Raw genomic sequence first — 7,027 nt, 5'->3', positions numbered from 1 at the left:
GATCCCGCGTGCGTCGACGCGGCCGAGGACGCGCAGGGACTTGACGCCGCCGACGCCGGGCCGGCGGCGCTGCGACGTCGCAGGAGGAGGTGGCGCGAGGGCGGGAGGGGGATGTGGGTCGGGAAGTAGTTCCGGGTGCGCGGCCCCGGATGTTGGCTGCTCCTGCTGCCGCCGCCGCTCTCGGCGCTGCTCGGGGCCTCGGCCGCTCGCTCTAGGCACCGTTGGGACCTTTCCCGGGGGGCGGAGACGCACGCAGCGGCCGGGGGCTCGGCCGGGCCGTCCCGGCCTGCGCAGCCTGAGGTAAGTGCCCGCCGCCGGGGCGGCCGGGCCTGGGCGGCGGGCGAGGAGGCGGGGCTGGGGCATCTCCCAGATCGGAGGCAGGGGCTGCCCTCCGCGAGAAGCCCTCTCTCTTCTAGTCGCAGCCGCGCTGTAGGGTGGGCGGCGGGCGGGGCAGGGGGCCTGGGCCCTGGCTGGGGCCCGGCGGGCGCTGAGGGCTGGGTCCCTCCCTCCCCCGCGGCGCTTCTCTTCAGCTGCTGCTGCCCCTCAGCCGGGAAGCAGCGGCTCCGCGTTTCCCGCCCCTCCCCCAGGCGGGGCCCCGGGGAACCAGCCGTGGATCCCGGGGGCGCCTAGTCCGAGGGCAGCTACCGTCTCCTTCCATCCATGACCTGTCCCCTGGCCGGGGCTAGCCCCCGGCCCCGGCAGTCTGCGGCTTCTTCCCTTCAAGCTTGGGGGCGCTTTTCTGCCGGGCGGGCTGTAACTCACGCCTCGGGGTGGCCCTTTGGGGTGAGGAGGCCTTTGCGAGGGTGCCTGCGTTCCCGCCCATCCTGTGTCTGTGTCCTTTGCTGGGATTAGGGCAAAGGCAGACGTTCCATGCGGACGTGTTGCTGTCCTGTGTGTGTTGCATCCTGCCCACGTGGTAGAGTGTCTCCCGCCCCCCCTCCCAGCTCCATTTTTGCAGCTGGTGAGGAGGGAGGTTAACGGGATGGTTTTTCCTCTGTGATTTCCTCCCGGTGGCATGGAAGGTGTTAGGATCAGTTTGCTTTGCCGAGGCCGACTGTTGGTTAGATGAAGAATCAAGAGTTGTACTCTGAAATTGAGGCCAGTAGGGGACATAACAGGGCTTAGTTTCATTAACATCTTTTCTCCTCTTCCATTAGCTGCTCTTATTCTTTCCTCTGTTGGTTAATCATAGAGAATAAGCGCTTGCTACGGATGAATTCAGGTATATAGTTTTCATTTCTCGATTTTACCTTTTGTGTGTCTGGTGAGCAAAGGTTTTACTATTCCGTGTTGGTGCATTCCACGTTTGTGTTGTCCCTAGTTGGATTCCTGAGTGAGTTAGAGCCATTCACTCTAATTCCTGAAGGAGTTAGAGATTGGTGGGCACCTTTTTGGTCTTTTTCTGAGATTTATTTGTGTTTGTTTTCCTCCGTTTTGTTTCCCAGTGAAAAAGCGTGATGTCATAGGAGCGTTATATGCATAGCTCTTTTTCTCACAAGGCACCACTAGTTTCACCTAGTCACTTATTTTGTAGAAGCTCTTTTACTTCACTTTTCCCCTTACTCTGTTGAGTACCCATTGCACTCTCTTTTTTGAAACTGGTTTTGAGTAGTTTTTTTCTTAAGTTTTTTTTCTTAAGGTCTCTTCCAGATTAGGGTTTTCATCTTCTGTTTGGCTCTTTTGAGACCACAGATTGTTCCCGCAGTAACAGTGAGAGAAACCTATTCCCCCTGGTCCCTAGCAAATATTTATAGAAAAGCAGTAACTCCTCTCTCTTTTTCGGAGTGACATATATTATATAGATGTGATTAAATGTTTTAGTTTCTTAAATAGGAGGATTTCTCTTTTTGCTTTTGTGTCTCAGAATTGAGGTGAATCTTCTTGATTTTGTGCTGCTGAGGACGAAGCTGGGAAGTTTCTCATGCTTTCATTAGATTTTTTTTGAATGAGGCTAGAACTTGTTTATTTTGGCTCTTTTTTGTTCATTAGTTTGGGTAAAATAGAAAATCTTAATGTTTCGAAGTCACTTACTAGATTCCAAAGTGTCCTGAATTCTCACTTTGCTTTTCACATTGTACATTCTTTGAGTATATTTTTGACTTTTTTTCCCTTTTATCTGGTACAGTTCGTATATTCCCTTTCGTTCTATGTAGAATGAAAATATTTAAATATATATTTTAGATTCTGTCTGCTTTCATTATGCTAAGTATGGGTGGGGCAGTGGAAAATAGAGAATGTTGTTCTGATACATACAGAGGCTTTTTTTTTTGGTAAGTCAGCATTTGTGTACTTCTGTAAAGTTCCGTGTTATCTATGTGTGAAGTAGTCTGTATGAAGAGACAAATAAGATATGCGGTCTCTTGGAAAGCTTCAACTTATGTCGAAAGAACGGAGTTGTTTTTTTCTGTTGGGGAAACATGTACATCATTCAGAATTACCAAACTGCATTGGACTTTGCATTGGACTTCTCTTTGGGATAACAGTACAACCAAAGTCAAAAGTGTAAGTGACATTTGAGAAAGATACAAATTTCCAAAGGGGAAGAGATGTATTTCAGGAGAGCGAAGGGGCCTGTGCAAAGCGAGAGAAGTGGCAGTGTACAAATGATATCAAGGAACTTGACTGTCAGATCATCTGTGTTGGTGAATAATAATAAATGAGTTTAGGATTGGTGAGGGGGGTATTGGTGGAGGATCTTTCAAGGATAGAGGGTTTAGTTTGATAGGGTACCACAATGGATTCTAAAGAATGAGAGTAAGATGATGCATCTTGTTCCTGAGGAAGGTTTTTGTATCAGTTGAGTGTCCTGAGAGTGGAGAGACTGATTAGAATGCTCATGGAGAATTTTAGGAATAAGATGATGAGGGTGTGTTATAAGATAGTGGTTGTAGGAAAAAAATAATAGCTAACGTTTACTTACTGTATGGCAGATGTAGTTCTAAGCGCCTTAAATGTGTTTAATTCATTAAATCTTCATAATAAGGTATTAAAATCAGAAGGGACTTTGGGCAACTTACTTAACTTTATGCATGTAATTATTTCCATATACAATGAACAATTAGATGAAAGATAGATTTTGCATTGACCAGGGATATAGATGGTGGTAAAACACATCAGTAGATGTGTGTTGGGAGGATAGTAGTATAATGAAAAAAGAGCTTTGAGGTTTGGAATTTTGGGTCCTGTAATAGGCTGATAGCATTCTGAGAAGAACCAGAAAGTGCATCAGTTTCACAGAAGCCAAGGAAGATTTTCTACAAGGGCGGGGTTTGACAGTTTCAAATGCAGAGTAGAAGTTCAGAAGCAGTGGCTACAATGAAAAGACAATTGAATGAAACCAGAGGAGATAATTTGTAACCTTAGAGAGAAATTTGAAAGGAAGGGTAAGAATAGATGCCAGAGATGTTTTTCACAGGATTTGTAGAGACATTAGGATCTGGTATGGTAATTCTTAGTATTTCCTTTTAAAAAGAAACAAACTTATGTTCCAAAGCTGGTGATTCTATACTTTAATGCTTCTCTCCTTCAACTTTTATTACTCTTAAAAAAAAAAAAAAAAGCTGTCTTGAAATATAATTCAAGTACCATTTCATTCACACATTTAAAGTATACAAGTCAGCGGTTTTTAGTGTATTCACAAAGTTGTGCAACCATCACCACAGTCATTTTTAGGATAGCATTTCAAAAAGGAGCCTTGTACCCATCAGCAGTCACTCCCCATACCCCTACCTCCAGGCAGCCACTAATGTACCTAACATCTTGTAGAGATGTTGATAATTCCAAATGCCTGTTGTGGGCATTTCATACATCATATGGTCTTTTATGTCTGACTTCTTTCACTTAGCATATGTTTCAAGGCTCATCCATGTAGCATGTATCAGTATTTCATTCCTTTTTATTGCCAAATATTATTCCACTGTATGGATATACTATGTTGATATCCATTGCTTTAGTTGATGGGCATTTGAGTTTCTTATTCTTTTATTATTATTATTATTATTATTTTAGATGGAGTTTCTCTCTGTCGCGCAGACTGGAGTACAGTGGCGCCATCTTGGCTCCTGCAATCTCTGCCTCTCAGGTTCAAGCAATTCTCCTACTTCACCCTCCCCAGTAGCTGGGATTACAGGCATGCACCACCATCCCTGGCTAATTTCTGCATTTTTAGTAGAGATGAGGTTTCACCATGTTGGCCAGGCCGGTCTTGAACTCCTGACCTCAAGTGGTCTGCCTGCCTCGGCCTCCCAAAGTGCTGGGACTACAGGTGTGAGCCACCGCGCCTGGCCAAGTTTGTTAATTCTTTTAAACTCCTCCCCATTTTCATTGAATCTTCGCCCTGCCAACCCCTCCCATGGCCTTCTTTTAGATTATAACCTCTGCCATGCATTTTGCTAGGCATCGGGGATATAAACATGAATAAGACATGGCCCTTGAACATTCATATAGTGTTTTATTGGTTTATATACATTTTCTCATACATTCTCTCATTTGATCTCAACAACCCTGTGATAAAGTCAGAACATCTTAAGATGAGCAATTTGAAGTTTAGGTGACCTGCTTAGGGTTGTACACCTAAGTAATTGGTGGAGCAAGTGGGTCTTCTTAGTTCATATCTGTGCTGTTTCCACTACTCTATGCTGCTGTTTTAACTTAAAGCATCCTCATGTAATCTCCTGGAGACTTAGAGGGACTGGAAAATGTATTTACTCAAAGAATCACTTTTTTTTTTTTTTTTTTGAGACAGGGTCTCACTCTTGCCCAGGCTGGAGGGCAGTGGCGTGATCATGGCTCATTGTAGCCTCAACTTCCTGGGCCCCAGTGATCCTCACACCTCAGCCCCCTCAAGTAGCTGGGACTACAGATGTGCGTCACTATGCTTAGCTAATTTTTGTATTTTTTGTAAAGAAGTGGTTTCGCTATGTTGCCCATGCTGGTCGCGAACTCCTGGACTCAAGTGATCTGCTAACCCTGGCCTCCCAAAATGCTAGGATTACAGGCGTGAGCCACTGTACTCAGCCCACTGATTTTCTTCCGGACTTAAAATGAAGATTTTTTTCCCCTGGATTCTACCGCTTATTTGTTCTGCTTTTTAGACAAATCATTTCATATTTCTTTTCATTCAGAACTTTCATGGAGTTCATGTGATGATAATGATAATAATAGCTAACATTTTTTGAGACCTTACTATAGGCCTAAAAGTGTTCTAAGTACTCTACATTCATTATCCATGTCTTAAAACCCTTAATATTTTATAAATTTTATGAATATATTTTATAAATATATTGTAGATTTTATAAATTTATTTTAGTTGTAAATTTTATAAAGATGGTAGTTTTACAGATGAGGAAATGGGCACAGAGAGGTTAAGTAATTTGACTAAGGGAACATAGCTTGGAATGGAAAGAGCCAGGATTTGAACCCTTGCAGTCTATTTTCAGAACTCCGTGGCTGTTAATCACTACACTGTTCTGTTTACTGTGTTATGAATTAATAGAGGATAATATTTCAAGTAAGGACGTGACCAGAATATGAAGATTTGATTTCGAATGTAGTTGGGGAAACAGTTAAACAGCAATTTTAAGTTGACATCACATCCACTTTTCTGTTAAAAGTGGACTTAACACTACAGTGTACAAAGATACATGTTGTTTAGACATTTTTTTGTTTGTCCCTGCTTAAAGCTTCTCAGCTCAGAAATTACATTATTTTCACTGTTCTTCACTCTTGGCTTTGTTAGTCACGTAGCTTTCTGCGTTGCCACTATTCAGAAACCTTGGCTTGAGACAGCTAAAGCTCACTTTTACCTCTCTCCTCAGCCTTCCTTTAACTGTGAATTTTTGTTTTCCATTTTGAACAGTTAGCCTTTCAATCCTGGAGGGAGTTACTCTTTACCTCTTCCACTCCAAAATGCAGAAAACACAGGGGCATTTTATAACAACTGTCACAAAATTTGACCATCTTAATTGGCGTAACGTGATTTTAGTGCACAAATAAGAACCAAAGCATAGTGTTTTGGTTAAAGAGATTGACTTACTCTGAAATTGGAAAAGGCATCTGCTGTACAGGATTTTTGATTTAATAGAATTTGTTATAACCAGATCAGCAGAGCATTATTACTGTGGGCCATCTGTTGGGATATGGAAATAGCTTTGTTATATGGAACCAGATGTTGTTTTTATATTTATAACAATGACATTCTGCTTATTTTAAGTAACCTTTTGTAGTTAGGTACCTTTGGCTGCCATTCTATTTGACATGTATATCAACTGATAACCTGAGAATGTGATGTCTTTCAATTCTTCTTGGGATCTTCTTATTATTCTATGGGATCAGGACAAAACAGATGAAACAAAAAGGAAACGAGACTCATACAGTGTCAAACTTTAGTACTATAACAAGATAAAATATAGGAAAGGTGACCTGGCACAGTGAATCACGCCAGTAAACCTAGCACCTTGGGAGACCGAGGCAAGCAGATCACTTGAGGTCAGGAGTTTGAGACCAGCCTGGTCCACATAGTGAAACCCTTTCTCTACTAAAAATACAAAAATCAGCTGGGCATGGTTGTGGGTGCCTGTAATCCCAGCTGTTTGGGAGGCTGAGGCAGGAGAATCGCTTGAACCTAGGAGGCTGAGCCGAGATCCTGCCACTGCACTCCAGTCTGGGCAAGGGAGTGAGACGTTGTCTCAAAATAAAATAATAATAAAAAAAGGATAAGTATGAATATGTGATATGAGATAATTAGGACCATATTAAATAAGAGCTCTGACTTTGAGACTATTAATAAAGGCCTAGTTTCTAATAATTACTAAGCCACTTGGTTGCTCTAAGAATTTTTACCATGAATCTAAAGCGATTTGATTTTGATATAATTGGACCTACATTAATACCACACTGTCTGACTTGTTTCCCATCATCAATTGATGAAATAGTCTGTAACAAGACTCATATATGTAGAGTGGGCCTCAAACTTAGGGTGCAATAGAGGAACTGTTTTTAGAACATAGGCTTAGAGAACTCTGTTCTG

General features: G+C 42.8%; 1 protein-coding gene across 7 annotated transcripts in view; it reads left to right on the top strand.

Moving 5' to 3' along the window:
* FOXJ3 (forkhead box J3) overlaps window positions 1–7,027 on the top strand; it is a 150,725-nt gene that overhangs the window by 510 nt on the left and 143,188 nt on the right. For 4 of the 7 annotated variants that reach the window (XM_009206189.3, XM_021940131.2, XM_009206204.4 and 1 more), the window contains exon 1: window positions 89–300. The exons of 1 other annotated variant lie outside the window; for it this stretch is intronic. The gene's annotated coding sequence lies outside the window, so the exon portion shown is untranslated. Of the gene's footprint in view, window positions 1–88; window positions 301–7,027 lie in introns of those variants that run through there. 2 more of the 7 variants (XM_009206198.4, XM_021940123.2) reach the window with 1 other exon arrangement.

Source organism: Papio anubis, chromosome 1 (genome assembly GCF_008728515.1).
Source record: "Papio anubis isolate 15944 chromosome 1, Panubis1.0, whole genome shotgun sequence".
NCBI classification, from domain to species: Eukaryota; Metazoa; Chordata; class Mammalia; order Primates; family Cercopithecidae; genus Papio; species Papio anubis.
Note: the sequence above shows the minus strand (reverse complement) of the source record. Positions and strands in the feature narration are given on the sequence as shown.